The sequence below is a fragment of the Macaca fascicularis genome, chromosome 6, assembly GCF_037993035.2.
Source record: "Macaca fascicularis isolate 582-1 chromosome 6, T2T-MFA8v1.1".
NCBI classification, from domain to species: domain Eukaryota; kingdom Metazoa; phylum Chordata; class Mammalia; order Primates; family Cercopithecidae; genus Macaca; species Macaca fascicularis.
In genome coordinates this window covers 38,947,740-38,962,787 of record NC_088380.1, presented here as the reverse complement: position 1 = coordinate 38,962,787, position 15,048 = coordinate 38,947,740, and the positions used below count along the sequence as shown (strand labels likewise).

General features: G+C 43.0%; 1 long non-coding RNA gene across 1 annotated transcript in view; it reads right to left on the bottom strand.

The window, feature by feature from the left end:
- The window catches only part of LOC141407138 (uncharacterized), an 84,284-nt gene extending 69,465 nt beyond the window's left edge, over nt 1–14,819 (bottom strand). The window contains exon 1 of the long non-coding RNA XR_012414528.1: nt 14,606–14,819. This is a non-coding gene — a long non-coding RNA (uncharacterized lncRNA). The remainder of the gene's footprint in view (nt 1–14,605) is intronic.
- Between the last annotated feature and the right edge of the window lie 229 nt (nt 14,820–15,048).

The following is a 15,048-nucleotide window of genomic DNA, read 5'->3' as shown; positions in this document are numbered from 1 at the left end:
TTCTCTAAGCAGCTGAATTCTCTTAACCACCTGGGAGGATATGTCACATTTTAAAGCCATACAAAGATCTTCAAGGCTCTGCATTTCGGACAGTATTCTTTATTTGTTGGGACTTTCGGAAGCCCGATGAGTGACACTCCTGTTCCTTTCGATCTCCCTATATTGGGAGATTGAAAAATCACATTTAATATTAAGGTTTAGTAGGAATGCTAAGTGAGCTTACTAAAATTGTGCTGCAGAATAAAATGTATCCACTCAGCCACAGGCAAAGTAGGAAAACACAGGTCTTGCCCATGGAGGCAGAGTCTTTACTGCTAACCTCTTGAGCAGATGAAAATACATGCTTTTTGCAAGTGGACAGACCCCTAAAGAGGAGAGGTAGGAGCTGAGGCACCATGCTCAGGTACTTACCTCATTAAGGGGTTAGGTCTGTCCTTGTTCCTTGGTGGAAGAGTGAGTCACCTGCCAACAACATGAAGGATATATGCAAACAGACAAAGCAGCTGGTCCTATGGTCCATCCACCCATTATTGCCCTTCTGACAGTAACCCCCGGGGTGTTCTATGGGAGAAGGTGACCTGCTTGTCCCCCAGGCTTTTAAGAAATGTATCAGTGCCCATGTCCGACTTCCCAAAAGCCTGGCTTGACCTGTTGACATTGATTTGTACAACTTCTTGGAGAAACCAGTTCCTTTCACTCCTCCCATGGATCCTCTGTGCCCCCAAAGTGTGGGGGAGACAGCAGACCAGCCTCCACCTCCGCTTCTGTCCTCCAGGTGGCAGGAGCACCATCTGGACTGTTCTACAGCCTCAGACCAAGCCAAAGATAACAGTGTGTTCATGCACAGGAACACGCTGTGCTTCTCCAGATTCCCAGGAAAGCAAATCCCAGTGAAGGTCAATAGTGGTACACTGTGTATAACTCAACTTTGGGTAGGAAGAACAAATATTAGGCCTCAGAACTTCCTTTGGTCAAGGACTCATGAGCCTTCTCCTTGGTCCCGTCTGATCCTTTGTTAACTGGGTTCTCTCAAGCCCTGTTTATTCAGTGTCAAAAATTCTGGAGCAGTCAAACTCAAGTACCTGGTCTAGAAAGCTGCTATAGTTGCTCTGGAGAGAGCAGCAAGTACCCTCCTGCCCAGGTCCCACTGACTCTCGTCTCCAGGCCACCTCTCCAACCCCACAAACTCATCCAAAAGATGGTGCAATACAATGCAACAGAGGCTACCTTCTCACCCTAGTGGTCAAAACTAGAGCCATGTGTACAATTGCCTACTTGATATTTCTTCCTCAGTGTCCCAAAGGACCCTGTCCCACCTCTGCCCCAAGCCTGGTCCTTCTGTAGTGTTTCCATTGTCAGTGAAGACATTCCCATCCAGCTGAATGTGCAAGCCAGAAACCTAGGAGTCAGGCCTTTCTCAACCCACATCAAAGTCATTGCCAAGTCATTTCTATTTAGTCCCCAAATCCTCTCTTGAATCTCTCCACTCCCCTCCATCCATCCCCTCCTCTACTGCCCTGGTCTATGCCACAGTAATCTCTTTCCCTACCTATTCTGCCTGCATTCATTCTCATCCTGCCTCCAATTCAGCCCCATTCTGCAGCTACAACTTTTTTTTCCAGAATGCAAATCTCATCGTCTTACTTCTCTACTTTAAAGCCCTTCAGTAGCCTCCTATTGCTCCTGGGAGAAAAATGAAGAGCCTAAAATGATCCACTAGGCCTTCATCCAGCCCTTCATGCATGTGCACCTCTTTTTGGGTGGCACTTCTATTGGCCTCCCACCCTTTGTATTCTGGTCCTGCAGGTACTGTTTTTCTCCCACCAAAGGGCCAGTGCATGTGCGCTGTCTCTGTGTTGCCCGCCTCTGTGGAGGTTGAAGGCTTTAGATCTCAGCTAGCAGGACTTCCTCAGGGGCCCCTTTCCGACTTTCTGGAAGAGACAAAACCTCCCCCACTACATTTTTTCCGTGACAACCATGGGTACACCCCCTTCAGAGCACTTGCCGTAGTTGTCATTTGTTGTCACTTAGGTGGATTATTTATTAATGCTTATCTCCCCAACTAAAAATGTATCCCCACATGGGCAAGAATGACCTCTATATTTGCTCAAAATGAATTGTGTTTGCAGAACCTGGCATGAAGATTGGTAGGGTTTCTGTAAACATGTGCTCAATGAATTGCAAGGTTTTCCTCAAACATGCACAGAGCAAGACATATCCCTGTGTTGTTACTTTCACTCTGGGTTGATCTTCCGCAGCTCAGCCTGGCTCCCTGGTTTAGCCAGCATCCAGCCCTGGGGCAAGTGTGCTCTTCCACCCCACTCTGTGCCTATGCTGGAGGGCGAAACCACTAAGGTGGGCTCCAGGGCCAAAAGGGTCAACACGAAGTTGCTCTACTAAGACCACACCACGCTCCCCAGAGCCATCTCACAAACTTAAGTACTGTCACTACTACAGGAAGTTCCTGCCTCCAAACCGCCAATGCTGCCTCTGTGTGGGTAATTAGGCTGTGCCAACCAGAGCCCTGCTGGTCTCTTTCTGCTTTAGGCAGGAGGCAGATCTCAGCTGTGTAATGGGTATCAGAAACTCTTAGCTCCTTCTCAGTCTGCCCTTCTCTCCTTTTCCTCCTCTCCTTTCTCCCCCTTAATTCCTTAACTGACCCCACTGCTTAAACATTTTTCCTGGCCAGGGAAAATGTAAACCAAACCCTCTGCATAGAAACCAGCTGTGAATAACCAGGTCAACATGACAGTGTCTTCCCAGTACATACCCATAGAAGTGGGGGACTTTCTCTAATGCATGTTATTTTGTAGAAAGGTGTCTTTCAGAATACATAGTCTCCCATAGTGTGTGTGTGTGTGCGCGCTCAAGGTACATATGCCCATAGTGTGAATGTGCATGAACCCATGTGTATGTGTCCATAGCATGTGCGTCTAGGGAACCTGGGGAGGGATCCATCTCTGCTTTCCACAGACAGCCCTCTCACTTCCACAGCAGCTGCCTGAGATCCCAATGGGACATTCTGGGGCAATTAGCGGCCATCTCCTGGAGCAGTCATTGGAATCCACTTCACAGACCACCAACTATAGGGAGCAAAACTGCCTCTAGCTGATGCCATCTGAGATTCAGCTCATTGTTTGCACCACACTCACACTTTCTCGAAGCTATTCACAGCCAATGACTCTACTTGGCAGGGATGACAAGGTAGGCTTGCCTGTTCCTAGCTGACATAGGCCTCTTCTGAAAGCTGACTTTTACTCAAGGACTGCCTGATGGTCTGAGTGAGTCTTTATAGGCTGCAAGGCCATCTCAGGAGCTTCCATCAATCTTCTTTCCCTGCTAAGCTTGCATTGCAGTCGATGGCTCTCCCAGCCACGCCACCTAGGACACCACACATGCTGTCTCTCACAGGCATGCCCCCTATCCAGTCCTTGCATGGTTAATCTCATTTTAGGATCTGCTCCTTAGAGGTCCCAAATTAACACAACTTCTTACCCATCTCTTTTGGAGAGCAGCACATCCAATAACAGCAAGGCCTTCCAGCCATGCTTTTCTGGGACTTACAGACCTTGAGACAAGAAAGGATGAAAAAACAACATTCAAACCACCCCTATTGGCTGAGTGCAGTGGCTGACACCTATATTCCCGGCACTTTGGGAGGCCAAGGTGGGCAGATCACCTGAGGTCAGGAATTTGAGACCAGTCTGGCCAACATGGTGAAACCTCATTTCTGCTAAAAATACAAAAATTAGCTGTGCGTGGTGGTGGGTGCCTGTAATCCCACCTACTTGGGAGGCTGAGGCTGGAGAATTCCTAGAACCCAGGAGGCAGAGGTTGTGGTGAGTAGACATGGCGCCATTGCACTCCATCCTGGGTGACAAAAGCGAAACTCCATCTCAAAACAAGCAAACAAACCACCCATATCTAATGCATGTACGTATAGGTGGACCATACACAGTACTTTTTTTTTGAGATGGAGTCTCGCTCTGTAGCCAGGCTGGAGTGCAGTGGCACGACCTTGGTTCACTGCAACTTCTTCCTCTCTGGTTCAAGTAATTCTCCTGCCTCAGCCTCCCAAGTAGCTGGGAGTACCGGCGCACACCACCATTCCCAGCTAATTTTTGTATTTTTAGTAGAGATGGGGTTTTACCATGTTGGCCAGGATGGTCTCGATCTCTTGACCTCATGATCCGCCCACTTCGGCCTCCCAAAGTGCCAGGATTACAGGCGTGAGCCACCACAGCATGTTTCCAAAAATGCCTTTCAAAAGTAAGGAAACAACTCTACAACATGCTGGGATTTGTCAGTCCTTCATCCTGCTAAATTTCTTTTAGACTTTGAAGGGCTTCTTAAATAGTGACAAGCCCTTTGGTTACCTCAGCAAAGCCCAGGTGTTGCATATATAAGGCCAGGGCCACCTCAGTGTTTAATTCTAGGCTGCAAATACTCTTGACTTTGTGGTCTTCTCCTTCACAGGGTCAGAAGCCAAAAAGGAATGCTTCATCTTACAAACAGAAGGAAGGAAACTAGCTGAGGGAATGAACAAAGAATCTATTTTGAAGTGGGGTTGCCAAGGTTGTGCCATGGAAGATGAAGATGAAGTTCATGGTTTCACGAACATTCTTGGATCAAATAGTCCATCAGAAGAATGATCTCATTTGCATATGTATGCCATTTATTATCATTTGATATTCATATATGCACATATAAATGAAGTCATTTTAATCTAGGAAATGATTGATCTGTCATTCTAATCAGAGGGTGTTTATTATTATAGAAAATAACTACAGCATTTATTAAACACTTACTTGCTATTGCCAAACATTACGTTAAGCATTTTGCATACACTTTCATTTAATTTTCAACTTACAGAAGAGGAAATCATGTGCTGTGATAGGATTCTGCAACTAAAGACACAATTTTGTCCCCTCAGACTTTTTTTCTAAATTGATTTATTTTTAATCATTGAATCCATTGCCAGACCAACTAATCACAAGGTTCTAAGAAGGGAGCTGCATGGGCAGCTTCCAGAATAACCAAGGCAGGGAGAGTGTAAGCCCTTGTTCTAGGTCACACCATGAGCAAGGGCAGAAACAAGATTCAAACGTAAGATTGTTCAACTCCGAAGACTTCTTTCTGTTCCTTAGAACAACAGTGAGCACTTAACAGTAGAGTTAAATTCTTTAATAACAAAGTCCATGATTAAATAAATTGTTGTGCAACTGAATACAGAAATGGAACTTTGGATTTGAATCTCAGTTCTGGCTCAGTTGTTAAATAACCTTGACAAACTGAACTTTCTCTTGGGAAAAACGAGCCTATCTTCCAGAAGGTGTGAAAGGGCTAATGATCCTGAAAAAGCTCTGCCTCTCTCAGAGGCAATAAGAGGAATGACTAAGAATAATGAAACACTATATCAATATAGTGTGCAATGGGATTGCTTAAATCAAACACAACATTTTAACTTCTTATAGCATTAGGAATCATATTATCACGGTTCAGTTATGTTTTCCTCACTGCCTCATGGCCGCAGAAATTCCAAGTTGCAAAATGAACTTAAAAAAAAAAAATCCTTTACTTCTTTGAAAATTATTCACTCCTTTCCGCCTGTTTGCTCCCTGAGAAATATTTTTGAACAGTGTTTGCTACCCCCTATTTATAGCTTTCCAGTTTTGGCAGGTATGGGAAAGTTTATAAGTGGTTTGTTTTCTTTGCTATATCCAGTGTTGATTTAGGTCGCTTAAGCCACTGAAACAATTGGAAGCACTTTCAAGGAAGGCAAAGTCTGCTGACGACTGATAACATTGTAAAATCCAGAGAGTCCGAATCAGGATTTCTTTGGGGGGCTCAGATCAGTTAGAAAATCTTAGCAGCACCATGATTTGAATAATTATCTTTACTTCTTTGTGTGTGTGTGTGGCTGTTGTGGAGGAAGTTTGCCCTCTACATCGGTAGGAAAAGCATCTCCTGAACATTTTCCCAGTCATTGGTGACTCTGGGTTTGATGCTGACTTGGACAGCTAGGTAAGAAAACTTGCCTGCGGCGCTCTGTATCTGAGCCGTAAAGATCTACCTTATGAACCTGTGTCTAACATCTTGGTTTTCACCATTTTTCATGCTGACCAGAAGCAAACATTCGTGGTTCTTTTGTTTAGGAGAGATACCTGGAAGTTCCAGGGTTTGTTTCATAAACGTCTGAACTAAATAAATACCTTTGAAAGCCATGAGAATTATAGGCATCTTTTCCTCCCATCTGGCATGTCTGTATGGGTGGTATGGCTGGGTTTTTCTTTTTTTTCTGGATTTTTCCACCCTTTGCCTCCCTATAATTTGTGGGTCTTGAGAAAAGTCACGGTTTGCCCTGTAAATGCAGAGGGTGAGCTTGTTAAATTGGGGTCATTCCATTTTTTCCTGTCCCCTAGGTTCTTGTCTGCAGCGCTCCAGGGGGTGGGACCACAAGGAATAAAGAGCTTCAACACAGACAGATGGATTGCCCTCTTCAAAAGCTGGAAAGATGGCAGTGTTTCTGAGATTAAATGGTCCTGGAAAGTAGACCTCACTGGGGACAGGAGCAGAATGTGGAGGCTGCCCACCCGCCTGTCATCTGATCCAGTGGCAACTCAGAGGGAATAAAACCATCAGGTCTCCTAAAGACACTTAGGAGGGTAGGAGGCCCTTGAATAGCTCCACCCATCCATCCACTGGGACTGCAGAAAAGGCGATTAACTCACACACACCTGGCAAGCCAGGCATTTTCCCTCACTTTAAAATGAGTAAAGGACTTTCTCCAAGGTCACTCAGTCAGTTTAGCTCAATTCTGGAAATAAATCTTGAGGCAGTGCCATACACATCCCCCACTCCCCACCCCCACCCACCTCCACCCCTTGCTCCACCCCTCCCCCACCTGGCTTCTAATTTGCAGGTCATTTCTTTCCTTTTTGCTGTGATCACTGATTTTCTCTCCTCTCCCCTTTTTTAAATTTATATTTCCATATTTTCCTCCAGCTTTATTAAGGTATAATTGACAAACTGTATATATTTATGGTGTACAATGTAATGTTTTAATATATGTATACATTGCAAAACATTAAACCAAGTTAACACATCTATCACCTCGCATACTTATCCTCTCCCCTTTTCCTTTTCTTTATTTAGAAATATTTAATTGACAAATAAAGATTGTCTATCCCCCTTTTAAAATGTGACCAGTAGTTTAACAGTCTTTAAATTTTTTAATCATGAAAAATTTCAAATATATACAAAAGTAGAAACGAAGTGGCATCTTGTCGGGGGTAAATAACTGAGGTTCGTCATCTCACGCCAAAGAAATCAAGGACTCGAAAACACAAGAAGCGAGTTTAAGGGTAGAGGTTTAATAGGGAAGAGGAAAGAGAAGAGAGCTCTCTCCTGCAAGGAGACAGAGGAAGGGGGACTCCTGGGCGGGTCTTCCCCCCAGGGAAATGTCCCCCGTAGTGAAATGTCCAGGGTTTTATAGAGGAGCTTGAGGAGGCGGTGTCTGATTTACATAGGGCCCAAACATTGGCTGGACCAGGTATGTCATTTACGTAACACAAGAAGAAGCTGGCCACCCCACCCTGATCTTTTATTATGCAGATAGGTTCTCTACCTTGCTGGCGCCATGTTGCCTGTTCCTTTACTGTACTCATGGTTGACAAGGAAAACGGAAGAGGGAATCACCATGTTGAACATGGCTGGCCCCCAGGTAGTCTTTTCCTACTGGCACAGCTGCCAGCATTCACCCGTGCAAGCTTCCAGCTTGTTTACCTATGCCTGCAGCTCGATTTTACAGGCTGATCTTTGTTAGGAAAGAAATGATTTGGGGGCTGCTTTTTGTTAAAAGGGAAACCTTACCGAGCACTCTCTTACCCTAACTGCCTAAATAGTTTCTTTTTAGCTACTGTTTTAGCCCAGACCTCAGTCATATCTGGCCTCATACTTCTTAGTAGACATATCTGAGCACTGTAGATATTTTCATGTGTAACCATATGCCATTTCCCACCCACAAGAATCGTTAATATTATCTCCCACGCACTTGTATCAAAATGTCCCTTAAAAAAAGTCAGTTTGCCATTGATTTGATTGAACAAGGATCCCATCAGGCTCCTTTCATTGCATTTGCTTGTAATATATCTTCTGTCTGTTTTTTATTTTTTATTTTTTTCCCCTCTGTCGCCCAGACTGGGTCGTCCAGACTGGAGTGCAGTGGCACGATCTTGGCTCACGGCAACCTCCACCTCTCGAGTTCAAGCGATTCTCCTGCCTCAGCCTCCCTAATAGCTGGGACTACAGGTGCATGCCACCATGCTCGCTAATTTTTGTATTTTTAGTAGAGACGGGGTTTTACTATGTTGGCCAGGCTGGTCTCGAACTCCTGACCTGAGATGATCTACCTGCCTCGGCCTCCCAAAGTGTTGGGATTACAGGCGTGAGCCACCCTTCCTGGCCTCTTCTGTCTGTTTCTATTCATCTTTTCCTTTCAAGTATTTATTTAAGAAACCAGATCAATTGGGCAGGGCACTGGTGGCTCACTCCTGTAATCTCAGCACTTTGGGAGGCCGAGACAGATGGATCACGAGGTCAGGAGATCGAGACCATCCTGGCTAACATTGTGAAACCCCGTCTCTACTAAAAATACAAAAAATTGGCCGGGCGCGGTGGCTCACTCCTGTAATCCCAGCACTTTGGGAGGCCAAGGCGGGCGGATCACAAGGTCAGGAGATCGAGACCACGGTGAAACCCCGTCTCTACTAAAAATACAAAAAATTAGCCGGGCGCGGTTGTGGGCGCCTGTAGTCCCAGCTACTCGGGAGGCTGAGGCAGGAGAATGGCGTGAACCCGGGAGGCGGAGCTTGCAGTGAGCCGAGATCGCGCCACTGTACTCCAGCCTGGGCGACAGAGCGAGACTCCGTCTCAAAAAAAAAAAAAAAAAAAAAAAAAAAAAAAAAAAAAAAAAAAAAAAAAAAAAATACAAAAAATTAGCCGGGTGTGGTGGCGGCCACCTGTAGTCCCAGGAGGGAACTCGGGAGGCTGAGGCAGGAGAATGGCGTGAACCTAGGAGGCGGAGCTTGCAGTGAGCCAAGTTCCACCCACTGCACTCCAGCCTCCAGCCTGGGTGACAGAGCAAGACTCTGTCTCTAAAAAAAAAAAAAAAGAAACCAGATCAATTGTCCTAGTGCTCATTTATTTTCCCACTGTTATTATACATCTATTATTTGAGGATTAAGAGTTGGAAAATCTCTTCCACCAAAATCCTAGCAATAAATAGAAAGCATTAAGTATCAAGAAATAAGCTATTATTAATATGTAGATGAGGCATAGGTGATGATGATCCATGTAAAATAAGAGAATGTCTTTAGATTTTAAAATAGATGAGTAAAAAGGGTTATAATATAAACCACTTGTTGTGGCTTCACTGTAGCACTTTTCTAGAGATACAAAGTAAAGTACCTGGACAATAACTCATTTTTGAGGCACTAAATTGAAACTGAAAAAGAATGTACACTCATAAAATTGTCTGGACTGACCCTGGGAGAAACAGTCGATTAGTTGCCTTTTTTCTCTCCTGGTCAATTCTCCACACCCTGTTATCTATTAATAATTTATTTTTAATTCCTGAATTTTAAAAACAGCTTCTTTATTTACAATTGACATACAGTAAAGTGCACAAAGTTAAGGTATACAATTTGATAGGTTTTGACATTTGAATATACTTATGAAGTGATCACCACAATTAATATAATGAACATATGATTCAACCCCGAAAGTCTCCTCCTGCTCCATTGTAATCTCTCCTTCCTGACCCTATCTACACTTGCTCCCTACTCCACACAACAATAGATCTGCATTCTGTCACTATATGTTAGTTTGCATTTTCAAGAAATTTATATAAATGGAATTATGCGGTATATACTCTTGTCTGGTTTCATTGAGCATAATTATTCTGACATTTGTCAATGTTGTACTGAGTATCAATAGTTCATTTCCTTTTTTTGCTGTGTAGTAATTCTTTGCATTCTATTCCTGATTAACTGTGGTAAGGATTTACAAAAAGTCTCTTACCTGGATGACTCTTGAGCCTTTAATGTCTTCGGTACTTCTGATGAGCCACTGGTCTTTTAATATGCTGGGGCAAATCACAGTTCTCTAAAACTCACTCCCAAAGGAATAAATCTTGCACTATCATACTCTTTTGAGCTTTCCTGATCCCAGTTCAGATACGTAGGGATCTGAATCACTATTCTCCTCCAATGCTATAATTACATGAGTAGGTAGATGGTGGGAATGAGTAGCATCAGGGGAAGAATGACATTCATTTAATAAGTCATAGTAACACCAATTTTTTCTTAAAGGCAACCCCCAAATCCCTTTACTCACCAATCCTCTGAGAGCTTCTAGTGCTATAGAATAGTTGAAGTATCCTATTTCTTTTCTTTTCTTTTCTTTTCTTTTAACTTTTTGAGACAGCGTCTCTCTTTGTCACCCAGCCCAGTCTGGAGTGCAGTGGCATCATTATGGCTTATTGCACCCTCAAACTCCTGAGCTCAAGGGATTCTCCTGCCTCAGCCTCCCAAGTAGTTGGGACTACAGGCATGCACCACCATGCTTAGTTAATTTTTCTAATTTTTTATAGAGATGAGGTCTTGTGTTGCCCAGGCTGGTTTCAAACTCCTGGTCTCAAGCTATCCTCCCGCCTCAGCCTCCCAAAATGCTAAGATTACAGTCACGAGTCACCGCACCTAGCCAATCCTATTTCTTTAGCTACTATGAGCTCTTTCACATTTTCAAAAGATTAAAACAATTATGGTAGAGAGAATACTTTTTTTATATCTTATGCAAAGGATGTTATTGTTTATGACTCATTATTACTTAAGATACATTAAGCATCCTTCAAAGATGGTGTTGATCTGATGATCATGAAACATATCCAGAGACAATAGTTCCAGAAAGAGAAGATGAACATAATCATGGTGAGAAGAGAAAGAATGGGAAACACCGCTTTTCTTCTTGCTCCTAATCCACATTATAGAATGAAAATAATGTTTCCCCACTATCTCCCCCATGCCCCACCCTATTGTGATTTAGTACAGTTACAGGATGTCTTTTCACTGGAAGAGCTTATCTTTTCAAGAAAGCAGTCCTGATTTGCTTGGCACATACTGGCCATGAGCATTCAGCCTTTTTCCTTAAAGAGTCAAAAGGGGAGAGTGAGGAGGGAGTGGTAGGGGATCCAGGGTCATGATGGTCTTTTTATTTCTTCCTAGAATACGATATTCTTTGCTGGTTGCCAGCATGCTTATTTTTATGTAGATTTGACCTTCACTGCAACCTTGAACAATTAAAATAGAATAAGATCACTATAAGCTACTTCAAAAAGCTTGGCTCTTGAAAGTATATAAAAATATAAGACAAAGGCAGGAAAACTAACCAGGCCACAGCTTTGAGCAAAGAATCGTAAGGCTTCTTGGGTCTAGTTAAAATATCAGCTTTGTGCATATTAGATTCCATCCTGTGTTTGATCATTTCTGTAGTGAGTGCTGCCTTTATCGATTGTTAGAGTGAAATGTTCAAGAGCATTATATTACAATCTGTCTCTAAATGGCTTTTCAGAAATTTCCTGTAACTCAGAAGCAGAAATTATGCAGGGAACTGAGAGCAAAGCAACTAGACAGTTGAATTTCCCCCAGACTTTTGCATATGGCAAAGTGATAAAGCATGGCCAAAGAGACTTATATTGGTTTTCTTAGTAAAGAGGGTCAGTTTCAGCTTATTATTATCTCATCATCAGAAGCTATGCTGAATACTATATAAAGTCAAAGTGACAGGGGTTGTGGCTTTGAGGATCACAATACTTTAAAGATGTCTTAGAGTCCAGAGCCTTTAGGGTGGTGTTGCTTGCTTGATGATCTCCTTCATCCAGCTACCTCCTATGTGTTCTTGCCTAAATCTCACCTCCTCCATGAAGCCTCTCATCCTTTTTCATTGATTTCTTCTTCTTTGAAAACCTTATTTCTTTTAGCCACTGAATGTCTTCTATACATTATTTTCTAATATATATTTTATATATATATACACTAACAGTATTTTCTAATAGTTTCACATGCAGTTATTTTATTTTATAATTAAACTACCAAATTAAGAGTACATCTTATACACTGTATGTCCTCCGAAGAAAGGTATAATGGATCACGAATAGATTAAGAACTCTTTCTGTGTGTATATCTCATCTCCCCACCCTGCCTGCCAAACACACACACATTGGTTCTTTTAGTCAAAGACGTGGCTTATCCAAATTAATAATCTTTGGGTTGTATATATCAGAAACTCCAACTCAACTCAGCTTAAACAATAAAAGGAATTATTGACTCAACACAACTGAAAAACCTATTTGTAGATATTTCAAGTGAGGCTCGATCCAGTGGCGCAAAGACCTGATTTCTTTCTGCCTCTCTGCTTTACTTGCCATGAAATTGGCTTAATCTCATAATTCCTTTGGTCAGAGATGGCTGCTAGCAACTGTTGGGACAATACGTGCATCATCATTCACACCTAGACTAAGGGGTATCACTGTCCCAGCATCCCCAGCAAAGGTTCTGAGAATCACTTGCTTGAACTAGTTGAGGTTACACGTTCAGCTGTAACCATTCCATAGAAAGAAGTATGGATCAACTGATTAACTCAGTCTAGCTTCTCTGGAACTATGTGGATTCCCAAGCCAAAATTGGGAAGGTCATATGGGCACATGGGAGCTTGACAAGTGAACAACAAATGCTATAAATCTTCAACAAATTTTATCAGCCTCCCATAATCTGTAAAACATTGCATCTCATATACAAGGGATTTGTTTGCTGGCTTTTAGGTATTTTTATTTTAGAGAAAATAAAAGGAACCAATCTACAACTTTGGCATTGGCTGGTCTCCACAGTTTGGCAAGATTTCAGTGGGCCACATCAGTAGAAGTTTTTCCAGGGATGGTAGCTCCCTTCTGTTCACTGCCCATCACCACAATTTTCTCTACAAAAAAAAATGTGAAGAAAGAGAGATGGAAAGAAGAAAGGGAAAAAAGGGAAGGAAGGAGTGGGAAAGCAGAGAGGGAGGGAGGGAGGGAGGGAGGGAGGGAGGGAAGGAAGGAAGGAAGGAAGGAAGGAAGGAAGGAAGGAAGGAAGGAAGGGAGAAGGGAGAAGGGAAGGGGAAGGAGGGAGGGAGAGAGGGAAGGAGGAAGGAAGGAAGGAAGGAAGGAAGGAAGGAAGGAAGGAAGGAAGGAAGGAAGGAAGGAAGGAAAGAAGGAAGGAAGGAAATGAATAAAAGAAAAAAAAAAAGCAGTGTGTTTTCCAGGCAAACACAGAAGTGCCTGTGGCTCTGGCTCACTCAAGCTGGGGAGACTCCCTGGACCAGGTCTGTGAATATAGAATTAACAAAGTGCAATGAAGGACTGGGTGTGGTGGCTCACGCCTGTAATCCCAGCACTTTGGGAGGCCAAGGTGGTTGGATCACCTGAGGTTGGGAGTTCGAGACCAGCCTGACCAACATGGAGAAACCCCATCTCTACTACAAATACAAAATTAGCCCGGTGTGGTGGTGCATGCCTGTAATCCCAAGGCTCGGGAGGCTGGAGAATTGCTTGAACCCGGGAGGTGGAGGTTGCGGTTAGCCAAGATCGTGCCTTTGGACCCCAGCCTGGGCAACAAGAGCAAAACTCTGTCTCAAAAAAAAAAAAAAAAAAAAAAAACAAAAGGAATGTACAATGAGAAGCCACCATCATTTGCTAGATCTTCCTTGTAACTGCTAATTTCTTGTCAAATGAATACTAGGTATTTTTTAAGGTGGGGTTGAGTTCCTTGAGGTAACATTCTCCTTACATGTGAACCTTGTTTCTTCTTGGCTTCATTTTAAAACTCTAGAGGGAAGCCACATCTCACAGATTTCTATTTCTATGTTGCTATTTCCAACAAGATCTGGGGTCATTCCCGCCGTCTGCAATAAGCTATACGTCTGTGAAAGGACTAAATGTACTTTCTGTCTGTGTGATTGACAAGGCAAAGCCTGGTTTTCAGGGCACTGCCCACAAAAGCTAAGTAAGAATGGCAGAGAAGGCACACCAGGAAAATGATGATTACTTCACTGATTGGGAATAATGATCTCGTCTTATGAAAAAGTCAATCTTCCATTTGAATTGAGTGTGGGAAGAAAGGATGGCAGGTAGGGAAGAAGATAAACCTCTTCTAAGGAGGGTCTGTGTAAAAGACATAAATACCTCCACATCCTTTTGCATAACAGTAATTATTTTTTAGTATAAATTGCAGACTTAGGAACATTAAAAATATTTTTCACTTTGCACAACCCAATATTGGAAAATATGATGTACAAAACATCAAAGAAAGAAAGGAAAGGGGATGAGGTAAAAGTAGAAAGAGAAATTCTTCCTTTTACTAAAAGATGTCTATGGGTTCATTTAAATGACAAATTCCTTGGCCTTATATGGTAGTTCAACTCTCCCCAGAAGTTTTTGGAACCCATCTACTTTGTAAAAGGAGATAAGATTCAATCTTCAGTGGCTTGTTTAAGCTTGAATTAAAATGTGACATACCTGCTTCACTTGTTCAGAAGACTTCAGTTTAAAGAGATCTTAAACGCATTTTTAAGTGTCTTCTTTAAACTTCTGCATTGAAAGAGATCTGGAAGATAGGAACAGTGCTTGCTTTTTGGAAGGAATCATACCAGATGAGAGGCACAGACTTCACTAAAACCAAAATGATGTTTGGAGACACAATGTTCCATCTTCAGGAAGGCTTGTCTGGACTGGAAGAAACTGCTGCCTAGTCCCGTCACCCGGAACAAGGGGGGATTTCATTTGCCAAAGAGGGGCCCTTTAGGCCCTGCCAGTCTTGGAGTTTGTGTACCTGGGTCAGCCAAGCAAGAATCAAGGAGGGTACAATGCATGCATTCAAAGATCGGTGTGTTCTTCTTGGCAAGTGTGCCTTCTGGGCACTGTTTGTCCCCAGCACAAGGCAATCCCCACATTCTCAACCC